Here is a 12,392-nt window from a genome sequence, read left to right on the forward strand (position 1 = left end):
CTCCATGACCAGTGGCAGTTTGGGGACTGCTTGTTGAGCTGTGAGGCTCACCCCCGACCTAGGGGATTTCAGTGCAACTTGGATCTCCCTCTATGCACCACGGAGCTCAACTTGGACCTCTGTTCAGAGTGGGAGAGGTTTAGGGAATAGGGAAAAAAATGACCCAGAGTACTGAGGACATCCCAAAGTCGCGGGGCTCTGTGGCATGGGAGTGGGGGTGTGTGTGTGCGGAAGTGGTCAGGAAGGTGGAGGGCAGACACCAGTGTTGCTTCCATGGTGGAAGCAGCATGAGGCTCACAGAGCCTGAACCTGAGAAAAGCAGGCAAGGGTAACAAATACGTGCAGATCAATTCACTCAACTTCATTAATTGTTTAACACCACATTTGACCAGGAGGCCTCTGACCTCTCTTGAGGACAAAGAAACAAATCCAGAAAGAGCCACCTGCAGATAGTTACATAGTCTGCTCTCCTTCTGCCTGGATCTGATTCTGATTCCAAAGTAATCCCACCAGATACTCCATAGTGAAAACCAGGCAGTGAGCCTACGAGAAGACAATAGTATTAATAGATGTTATCTTAGCCCTAAAGGATCTTACAGTCTAGGGAGGAATACAGTTACTAAAACATTTTACAGTTAGGAAGGAGAAATAAAATTGATATTTAGGTGTGAGTGCTTAAGAAATCGGTTGAAGACATTCCCTAATGGGACAGTGTAACTATTCTAGATTGTTATATTAAAGCAGATGAATCAATCAGTCCGTACTATTGATTGATCACCTACTGGGTGAGAGCACTGTAGAGCCATCCCCATTATAAAACTCTTCTTTAAGTGATTTTTCAATAACACTATTGAATTTTAATGCCAGTTTCACTTCAAAAAAATGTGAAACATTTACCTTGGCTTCTCTTCCTCTCCCTGTGAAGTGTTTTCACTGACTTGATAGAGTAATTAAAGCCCATATAGTAACAACAGAGCTATTTAGCGTAGATAATAGCAGATCCTTTAGCACAAAGTGCCTTTTTGTTAAATAGGATGTGAAGGATAACACTTTGAAAAATCAAATACTACATTCATAGTATTTAACTGGAGGCACTTGAGGAGTGGGGAGATGTGCATGGAATGATTTTTTAGAAAAAAAGACACAGGGAGCAGCGTGAAGTATGGACTAGAGGAGGTAGAGGCTAGAAGCAAGGAATTCAACAGTAGCTGATGCTGTGATAGGCAGATGCAGTAGTTGAGGAAGGATATGGTAAGTTCTCAGACCAGTGTGGTAGCAGTTGACTTTGGAAAAGAAGGGGTAGAGTCCAGAGATGTTGTGAAGGTAGAACTGACAAGATTGCGTGACAGACAAATATGCAAGTAGAAGGAAAGGGATGAGACTGTGGGCAGGGAATGTGTTACACTGTTGTGTTTCACTCTCCCAGGTGCTTAGTACAATGCTCTGTACACAGTAAATGCTCGGTAAATATGATCGATTGAGTCAAGGATAATGCCTAGGTCGTGGGTTTGTGAAACAGACAGGATAGTGGTGTTGTCAACAGTGATAGGAAAGTAGTTGGGAGGAGAGAGTTTGGGAGGGAAAATGAAAAGTTCAGTTTTGGACAAGTTGAGTTTGAATTATCAATGGGACTTTCAGGTAAAGATATCCTATAGGTAGGAGGAAATGAGAGATTGCTGGAAAGGAGAGAGGTCTGGGCTGAAGATGTAGAGTTGGCATCATCTCTGTAGAGATGGTAGTTGAAAGCATGAGAGTGGAGGAGCTCCCCAAGGGAGTGGGTGTAGATGGGAAGTTGAAGGGAACCCAGAATTGAGCCTGGAGGGATTCACACAGGAAGTTGGAAGCAGAAGATGAACTGGCATAATAAATCTCCCCCTGAAAGTTCTGCTTAGAATTAAAGGTCCCTAAAGGCATTCCTTACTAGCACAGCCCACAAAAACATACTGCAGATTTTGTGGTCGTTTGTAAAATTGTAATCAGACTGGACCTGGCAGGGATGATAGAGTTATAGTTCTTCCAAACTAACTAGGGAAAAGAAGAATTTAAACTTTAATACTTTTGTTAGCTCTATTTTTCCCTCTGTGCTCTCCTCTCACATTCCTCCTTTCCCCAGGCTTAGCTGAATGTCAGAAGGGACTGCCACATGATTCTCCTTCTGATGCTTTATATTGGCTAATAGGACTGTGTTAGTATACATCCACAGTGAATTCCAGTCCAGACACTCTTGGGTACCACTCCCTTTAGTTCATATTTGCCATGTTCTGCATCTGACAGCTTCACCATGGCACTCGAGGATGGATGGAAGCTATTCTCATTCACTCATCTAAATGTTACAATATTGTAATCAGGCTTAGGATAGTTAAGAAGACATTTTAAGAAGCATCAAGCAACTGGCTACTAATACTTTTGCTTGGATTTGAATATATGAGCATTAGATGACTAGGGATTCACAGCCATATTAAATTACTTACAAACATTCATGAAGGATACTCCAAATTCAGTATCCTAGGCCTATCTACAAATGCTTAGGAGTCAGACCCATTCATTGAGAATTAAATGTGTAGGCCAGCCTGATATGCTGGGGGAATTGTCTGCTGTAAGGGTGCTGCCAAAAGGGTGCATAATGCCACAATTCTCTGCTTCCATTGGGGGAAGCAAATTTTTCCCCTCCTTCTATGCAAACGGTGGCCATATTGTGCCCCATGCATAGCCAGGCTGTACATACCAGAAGGGATGCTTGATCTAAGGCACAACAGGGGTAGACTGAGGTGAAGACACTTGCAGCACTACCTTGGAGAACTCATTCACTTCAATGGCTTCAACTACCATCTCTGTGGAGAGGATTACCAAATCTACATCTATCTCACCCCCGAATTTGCACCTACATCCTGCCTCTGGCCTGGAATAGGCCCTTCCGCTTCATATCTGACAATCACCCTCCCCACCTTCAAAGCCTTTATTGAAGGCACACCTCCTCTGAGAGGCTTTTCCTGACTAAGCCCTCACTTCCTTTTCTCTGACTCCCTTCTGAGTTATCCTGATTTGCTTCCTTTATTCACCACCCCCCTCGGCCCTACAGCATGTATGTACAAATCAGTATTTTATTTATTTCTACTAATGTCTGTTGCTCCCTCTAGACTAAAACTCTTGGGCAGGAAATGTGTCTGTTATATCTCCCAAGTTCTGTACACAGTAAGTTCTCAATAAATATGATTGATTGATTGATCTTACTATTACTTGGGAATGAGGTAGGGATGTAATAAAGCTTCAGAAAATTTATCTCTCTGTCTCTCGGCCTCTGTCTCTCTCTCCCTCTTTCTCACTCTCCTTCTCATGGCTTATGATGGCTACCAGGATGAGGACTATCTTGAAAATGCCCAGACCTTTTACGTCTCCCCACCACCCTATTTGATAACAGGAATAATGTCCATATGATAATCATGGAAATTGCCTTAATCATGGAAATTACCCAGGTTCCCCCCACCCATCGCCATCCCCACCATCAGCATCAGATTGTATCATATGATGAGCCTCTCTACCTAGTTGTACCACTGGCACCTCAAACTAAACATGTCCAAAAAAAAATTCCTCATCTTCACACCCGAACCCTGTCCTCCCCCTGTCTTTCCCATCACTGTACACAATCCACTATCCTCCTTCTCACAAGCCGGTAACTTTGGTGTTATTCTCGACTCATCGCTCTCATTCAACCCACATATTAATCAATCTGTCACTAAATCCTGTTGGTTCTACATTCACAATATTGCTAAAATCCACCTTTTCCTTTCTATCCAACTGCTACTAAACTGATCCAAGAACTTTTTCTATCCCACCTTGGTTACAGCATCTGACTCCTTGCTGACCACCCTGCCTCCTGTTTCTCCTCATTCCAGTCCATACTTCACTCTCCTGCCCACTCCTCAAGAACCTCCAATGGTTGCCCATCAGTATCGAACAAAAACTCCTTACCATTGGCTTTATAGCACTCAATTAGGTTGTCCCCTCCTATTTACTTCACTGATCTCCTACTACAGTCCATCCTGATTTCCTACTACAGTCCAGCCTGCACACTTAACTCCTCTAGAGCCAGTTTACTCACTCTACCCCTATCTTGTCTATCTTGCCGACAACCCCTTTCCAATATCCGTTCTCTAGCCTGTGTAACTCGCTCTGCCTCCAAATAAGGCAGACCACCAATCTACCCACCTTTAAAGCTCATTAAAGTCACATCTCCTCCAGGAAGACTTCCCTGATTAAGCCCTCTTTTCCTGGATTCATCTCCCTTCTGTGTCATCTATGAAATTGGATCTATGTGACTTTTGGGCATTTAATATCGACCCCACCTTCAACCCACAGCACTTATGTACATATCTGTAAATTATATAGTATAAATTATTTATGTTAATGTATGCTTCCTCCTCTAGAGTGTAAGCTCACTGTGGGCAGGAAATATGTTACCAACTCTGTTGCAATGTATTCTCTCAAGTGCTTAGTATGAATCAGATCCCATCTGCAAGAACCAATCAGAAGATGTGGCTCATTAGCAGGTCATAAATCAACCCCTTCAACTTCAGATCACAGTGACCAGTCACCCCAATCAAATGTACTTCTGAGAAGTAGTGTGGCCTAGTGGAAAGAGCATGGGCTGGGGACTCAGAGGACCTGGCTTTTAATCCTGGCTCTTCCAATGGCTTGCTTAGGCGAGGCACTTAACTTCTCTGGGGCCTCAGTTTCCTCAAGTGTAAAATGGGGATTCAGTACCTCTTCTCCCTCCTACTTAGACTGTAAACCCCATGTTCATTCATTCAATCATATTTTTTGAGCGCTTAATGTGTGCAGAGCGCTTTACTAAGTGTTTGGAATGTAGAATTTGGCAACAGGTAGAGACAATCCCTGGCCAACAACGGGCTCACAGTCTAAAAGGGGGAGACAGACCTCAAAACAAAACAAGTATACAGGTATCTACCATCAAAATGGATAAATAGAATCATAGATATAATAAAGAAATAATATATACAAATATACACAAGTGCTGTTAGGAGGGGAAAGGGGTAGAGCAGAGGGAGGGAGTGGGGGCAATGGGGGGGGGAAGAGAGGCAGAGGGAAAGGGAAGGCTCAGTCTGGGAAGGCCTCCTGGAGGAGGTGAGCTCTCAGGGCTTTGAAGAGGGGAAGAGAGTTAGTTTGGTGGATGTGAGGAGGGAGGGCATTTCAGGTCAGCAGTAGGATGTGGGCCAGGGGTAGATGGCGGGACAGGCGAAAACGAGGTACAGTGAGGAGGTTAACGGCAGAGGAGCAGAATGTATGGGGTGGGCTGTAGAAGAAGAGAAGGGAGGTGAATAGGAGGGGGAAAGGTGATGGGAGAGCTTTGAAGCCAAGAGTGAGGAGTTTTTGCTTGATATGAAGGTTGAGAGGCAACCACTGGAGGTTTTTGAGGAGCGGGGTGACATGGCCAGATCGTTTCTGTGGAACACGAACTCTGTCCAACTTGATTATCTTGAATCTACCCCCAAAATTAGAAGAGTGTTTGACATGCAGTAAGTTCTTGACAAATACAGTAATAATCCACACCCCCATCATTTACCATCATTCCCACCTCTTTTCCCTCCCTTTAATAATTATGGTATTTGTTAAGTGCTTACTATGTGCCCAGGCACTCCACTAAGCACTGGGGTAGGTACAAGCAAATTGGATTGGACACAGTCCCTGTCCTGCATAGGGCTCAGTCTTAATCCCCATTTATAGATGAGGTGACTGAAGCACAAAGATATGAAGTGACTTGCCCAAGGTCACAAAGCAGACAGTGGTTGAGCAGGGATTAGAAATCATGACCTTCTGACTCCCAGGCCCGTGTGCTATCCACTACACCATACTGCTTCTCTCTGCTGCTTCCCATTCTCACCACCTTCCCTCTCTCTTCTTCTAACTTACTAGTTAACTAGTTGTTACTAGTTGCCTTCCTACCAAAGAGCAGTGGCACAGTGAAAAACATAAAATAAACTGCCTCAATATCCTGCCACTCAAGGAAACTAGAAGACTCAAACTCTCTTGCTTAAGAGAGTTCTAAAGACACTCCATTTAAGTTGAGATTTTGTCAGTTCATCTGGGTTAACTACAGTGTGAGCTTTATGAGTATAGGCTTTAGTCTGGGTTAGTATAGGGTATAGTATAGTATAGTTTAGTACAGAGTTTAGTATAGGGTGTGAAGTCTGGGTTTTATGGTTGTTGCTTTCTTTTAATTTTTTGTGAAAATACTGTAGGAACTCAGGAAGATAACTGGTACTCATTTTTGAGAAAACTTGGCAATTAGAAACCGTAGTAGCATAATCTAAGAGAAGAAAGACTAGGAAGTTAAATTAAATATTCTTTCTCCTTGACTGTAAAGCAAAGGTAGCTATTTTTACGTTTTGTAGAGGCTGATGACTAACTGATCTTCAGTAACTTTTTATTCTGCAAACTTTTCCTAATATAATTAACACACACTAGGAAATCATAAATGAAATTTAGGGCTTTTATAAAGTAAGGGATCTTTTACATAACTGATGCTTATTTTTAATACTTGTGGATTTTTTTCAAATCCTGGAAATGTCAGTCTCATTGCTGTCCTTATGCACTGCAATAATAAGCTTGACTTTTATATATATATTCAGGTTTCTGTTTGTATGAGGTTTTGTGAGATTTGTTCCTCCTATAGAACAACTGTGCTCTAGAACTGACAATGGCAACCTTTCAGGTGACTGAAGTTGTTTTCATTCTTTCCATATCTAATAAACTAATCATTTGAGCTGTAGAATAGTGAATGAAAACCTTATAACAAAATGTCTGTGACAAGATGTCATCCTGTGAAATGTGGGTGATGAGATGGATCTTGGTGACTATTCCAAAGAAAAATGACATCAATTCATTTGAGAATAACAGCTTCATTCTGCTGATGGGGTAAAAAGAACACTGAATTTAACAAAAAAAGGGCAAGAATAGTGCTGAGTCCTTACCTATGCCGAGATAATAAGTGGAGTACAATCTTGGCTTTATAGTTGGTTTTCACATATAAAGTAGTTGAAGGATTGAGAAGAACCTTAAGCAAAATTTTAGGACAATATCTGTGTTCCTATAAACACCTAAAGCTTGAATTCTGATTTCAAACACTTTCATGCTCTCTACAGTTAAAAAAAACCAATAAAAAAACCTGGACTCCTCCCCACACCCACAACCTCCACAAGAACAGTAGTCTAAGTTCTTGCTAAAAGCAACTAACATTCTCATACAATGACTGCCACTTCCTGCTTACAGCTGGGTGAGAGAAACCACATTCATTCAGGTATTTATGTTTCCCACAAACACCCCACACACCTCCACAGAGAAAAATAATCAAAATCAAAAGAACTGATTAGTTGAGATTATACACACATCAAATATATTTAGTGGGATTTTTGGATTGAAAATTTAGAAATGATTCAGAGAAGTATATATCTCAAACCAGGCACCCATTCCTAGGCTCAGGGCCCTTTTGTTGATGTAGTTTTAGTAACTGACAGTGCCCTGGTTGTTCAGAGATTCTAAACAGAATCAGAGTCTGCTATGTTTATTGCCTTAGGATGTATTTCCCTGAGAGGGAGAAGCCACCCAGGACATTACAATTGGTCCTTATTTGTCTAAAAATAGCATCCGATTCTCTGCTTCCCTTCAGGGAAAGATTCAGTGAGCATCAGTGTGATTTCTTTCTATTTAGAAGACTGACCCCCTCAATTTTCTTTTAAGGAAAAGACTGAATAATTGCAGAAGGATCTATTCAAAAGGTCCAGAACTCTTTCAAACCTATTTTCTGAGTAATATCATCTTCTCTGGGGCAGAATCATTTTCAGTGATGATGAAGTCAAAGGCAGGAGCTAGCAATTTGAAAAGCAAATCATTATTTACCTTAAATGTGTCCATTGTCCTGTAAAGGTTAAATGTGGAGTTCTGTTTGTTTCTCAATTTGGAAAGATTTTTCTTTTCTTTTCTTTTTTTTTTTAAACGATGAGCAGCTAATGAGCTCCAAGTCTGGGAAAGTAAAGTGATTTCCTATTGTCTGATGAGCATTTGAAGGAAGAAAATTATTTTAGGGATGCTATAAATAGAAAAGCTGAGCCAGAAACACAGATGTTCCCTTAAAGAGGTAATTTACCCACCGCAGCAACCAAACCCTTCCCACAGGCAAAACATTTATTTGATTAATTGTCCAAACCCAGCCCATAAACAATATTCAGATGTGTTAGCAAACACCATGTAAGCTCCGCCTGAAAATGCTTTGCCTCTTTTTTCTTGAGTGATTGCTGTATAAATGACTTTGGGGTAAGCAAAAGATGAGCTGAGGGTGAGAACATTTTTTTTTCCAGATTCCTCTCTTGTTACAAGAAAATTGGATGCTTCCCCTGAATACAGGAATTATTATTTGAAAAGTACAAGATAAGCAATTTGAATAACAAGCAGATGTGTAAACATTCAATGTTTTTCATTGTTACACACTGAGCAGAAACTGAGGCTGCGCACACAGGCTTGTGTCCCAGATTCCTTCTCTTTGTTCTAGCTCTGCATCATTCTGAGCTCTCCTGGGTGATGCTGCTCTACTGAAAAGAAGCTTTAAAAAATGTCATGAATTTCCATAAAAGGATAGCATAATATCTAAATCCATCGGCGGTGTTTCGCCTTTGTAGTATAAATTTGCTGTAGTATGCTTTCACCCAGTGGTATGCAGTATCACAACATGTCAAAGTCTGGGGTTTAAACAGAGGCCATAGACTACTTTAAAGAAATCTGAAATCAAATCTGCCTTTTCCCAAAAGACAGGAATATCTCCACATCAACATCTCACTGGCCTGACTCATTTTCAAACCAGCACATTCTTCATGAAATTGTTGAGAAGCTTTATTTTCTTTTCCTTACAACCTTACCAGTCTCTAAACCAGGAGGCAATTTGCATGTGTACTTTTGTTACGATTCAATTTAAAAACAAGTTCCAACCTTCTCAGGCTGAATGGTGCAGTAGTTTTCATATTATGCAATCTGATCTTCATGATATGTGTAGATGACCCATGTTTTTCTGTAGTACACTAAACAACTGAGAGCCCTGTGGACTTGTTGGTACATGGCATGAATTAAGTGCTAATTAGTATCATAGCATTTTTGAACATTTTAGTGGTTTCCCACTGAACGGATTACTGAATAAATTACCTTGATGTACATTCCAGGGCAAATATTCAAAGATTTTTTTGGGGGGGGATATGCAAAAGTTGTCTAAAACATTAAGAGATCTGCAGACTGTCAAGTCAGCCTTAACTATGCTGGGAAAAAAAAGTTAACATTTTAAAATATTTACCACTATTTTAAATGAATTTCAAATGAAACGATAATTGAATGGGTTTCTAAAAATCTCCAACAGGAACCAAAATTGCTGTGGGTAAAAATCATAGTAGAGAAATATGAAAACAAACTGTGTTTTGTTCTTTGAGGAAGAACTAAAGAACAAATCTCAAGGGACCAATTAGATGCAGATAGTAACATTAAAAGACAGAGGGCACTCCAGTAGCATGAAACAATGAAATAAGTTGCTATTTTAATATAGGACTTTTTATAAAGTCAGTATCGTAAGGAAGTATATTTTTTAAAGAAGAAAGACCTTTATTTTTTTCCTGTTTTGTGACCGATTTTTCCAATATGTTCCCCATTGTTGTCCTTGGCTGTTTAAGGTCAGAATATGGAGGCACTAGAGCCTTTAACATTACAAACCATCTTTCATTGCTGGGGAATCACCTGTTTTATGAATTGCTACACAATAATCACTCATTTGTGGTTCCAGCTGTTCACAAGGTTGAGGACAAAAAGTGCCAATACCTTTTAACAACCATAAAATAAGTAGTGGAGAGGGATTCCAATCGTTATTCTAGGCATTGTATAGCTCTGTATCTGTGACCATCTATAGTGCCTGTCTGTTTATGTGCCCTATAAATACAAATAAGAAACATTAACATGATATTAGCTTATTTATACCCAGCTGAGTTGCCTCATATCTTTGCAAATTGCAGTCTAATCAGGCTGTAAACTCTTTCGAATTGAAATGGATCTTAAAAAATAAAGCCCATGAAAGATGTAACAGGATAGAACATGAGAGGAGATTCTTATACTCCTAGAGTTAGAAAAGATCTTGAGGGGTCATCTTGTCTAGGACCCTTCCTTTCATGTAGAATGTAAAGCAGAAGTTTATTTTCTTTTAGAGCTTGCACTTTTCCAAATCTTAATTTCAAATCAATTCTTTCCATTTCCTTTGTGTGCAAATGTGCTTATCTTTCTGCATCCATCAGCTAATGATACAAGTTTAGATTAGGTGTTTGCTGTCTGAGTCATGTCCACATCTACAAAAGATGCTTTTTGGCAAGGTTATCAGCATGGAAAACAGGGAAATGAATTTTAAAGTGCACTAATGAAAAACAATAACTTTCAGGTCTTTGATCTGCCATTCAGGTACACACTGCTGCAGGCTAAAGAAACAAGAGAAAAGGTGAGGAACTGAGCAAAGGAACTATTTTCGAACAAAATAAGATTTCTAAGAGAGGGACAGATTTCCAAGGGAGGTTCATTTGACTGCTGATATAAGGAAGATTGTGATGTGCCATTCTTGGCTTCTCCAGCAGAAGCAAATTAGAGCCGGATTTTAATAGAGCTATGGCATTTTTAATAGCAGTTTAGTTTCTTGACCGAGATTCTATAATTGCCTCTTCTTCTTTTTAATACTTGTAGCTGAAAACAGTAGTCATCAGTACCACAGTTGTTGAAACAGTAGTCTATAAAAGGCAACAGATTGAGGTTACATTTTGAGTTTTTCATCAGTTCATCACATGCTTGTGTCCCCGTGCGGATTCAATGGAATTATCTCATCAAGGCTATATAAAATGAAGCAGGGTTTTGTAATCCTGCAATGGGGGGAGAGGGGTGTTTTTAGCTTTCTCAACCAAGGATAACAGCATGAAGAAGTTGGAGGTTAAACAGAAATGGTGATAACAGAGATGTATCTGGGGGAGAATACACACCAAGCTTAGAAGACAGTCCCATTTTTTTGAAGTCTATCTGAACCTCCTTAAAATCACATAGTTCCTTGTGGGCAAGGATCATGTCTAATCAATCAATTGTAGACCCGTTCCCTGCCTACAGCAAGCTTACTAACTCTATTGTACTTTCCCAAGCACTTAGTACAATGCTTTGCACATAGTAAGCACTCAGTAAATACCAATGATTAATCAATTGATGGATTGGAAGTGACCCAAGAGGTCATCTGGCCCTGATCCCTCCACAACTTGTGTTGGGAGCATATCCCAGTGTAATCACCCTGATAAGCCAAGAAGCTCTTCCTTCTGTCTAAAGATAGTTTAAACTTTACTTCAATACATTTTCTGTTGTTTGCTTCTCGGCAAAGTAAAGAACAACTGGTCATCAGAGTTCCCATAAAAAGAATTGACATACTTGAAGACCATTATTGTCACCCTGTAACTCTCATTTCTTGTAAGCTAAAGTAATGGGTATTTCTTTACCCTCTCCTCATAGGCCCCATTTTCCATCCTTCTGATATTTTGGTGGAGAAAATGTTCTATGGATGGACAAGGGCTGTCCCCTATCTTAGGCTGTGCTTTCCTTGATTTTTACCTAACCCCTGAAAAATAACAGGCTCACATGCTCAGTAAAGACAAGCACCCTATGGGGGTTACTGAGCTGTGGCACTATGCTGTGGTCACTTTAGTCATAAATGGGGACTGCACATTAAAGAACTCTCATGTACAGTTCACAATATGCTAAATATCTGCCCACCTACTCATTCGTTGAACTTCATGCCCCAGCAGGAATATGGCTAACAGGAAAGAGAGTGCAATTGGTGCTGCACAATCAATCAATCTGGGGCATGTTTTGAGCACTTATTGTGTGGAGAGCACTGTTAAATGCTAGGGAGAGTACATTACAACAGAGCTGGTAGACATGATCCCTGCCCACGAGCTTTCACAAACCACTAGAGTAGAAACTCCTTGTGGGCAGGGATTGTGTCTATCAACTCTTTGGTAATGTACTTCCCCAGGTACATAGTACATTGCTCTGCAGGCAGTAAATGCTCAGTAAACACTATTGATTGATTGCCTGACTAGCAATATAATCGATTCCTCTGTGCAGGGTCTTGGTTCTGCGGTCTCAGGATGAGCCTCATCCATTATTCTCAATGGGCGCCTCCATTGTCATCATTGTTATTATCATAATCATTGATATTGTCATCCTCATCATACCCGGAATGTATTTCAGGAATAAAGCCATTGCAGCATTCTACCTTTCCCAATGTTTGTAAGGGCCATAGGGAGGAGGTGGATGGGTAGGTACTGGAA

The sequence above is a fragment of the Ornithorhynchus anatinus genome, chromosome X5 (assembly GCF_004115215.2).
Source record: "Ornithorhynchus anatinus isolate Pmale09 chromosome X5, mOrnAna1.pri.v4, whole genome shotgun sequence".
NCBI classification, from domain to species: domain Eukaryota; kingdom Metazoa; phylum Chordata; class Mammalia; order Monotremata; family Ornithorhynchidae; genus Ornithorhynchus; species Ornithorhynchus anatinus.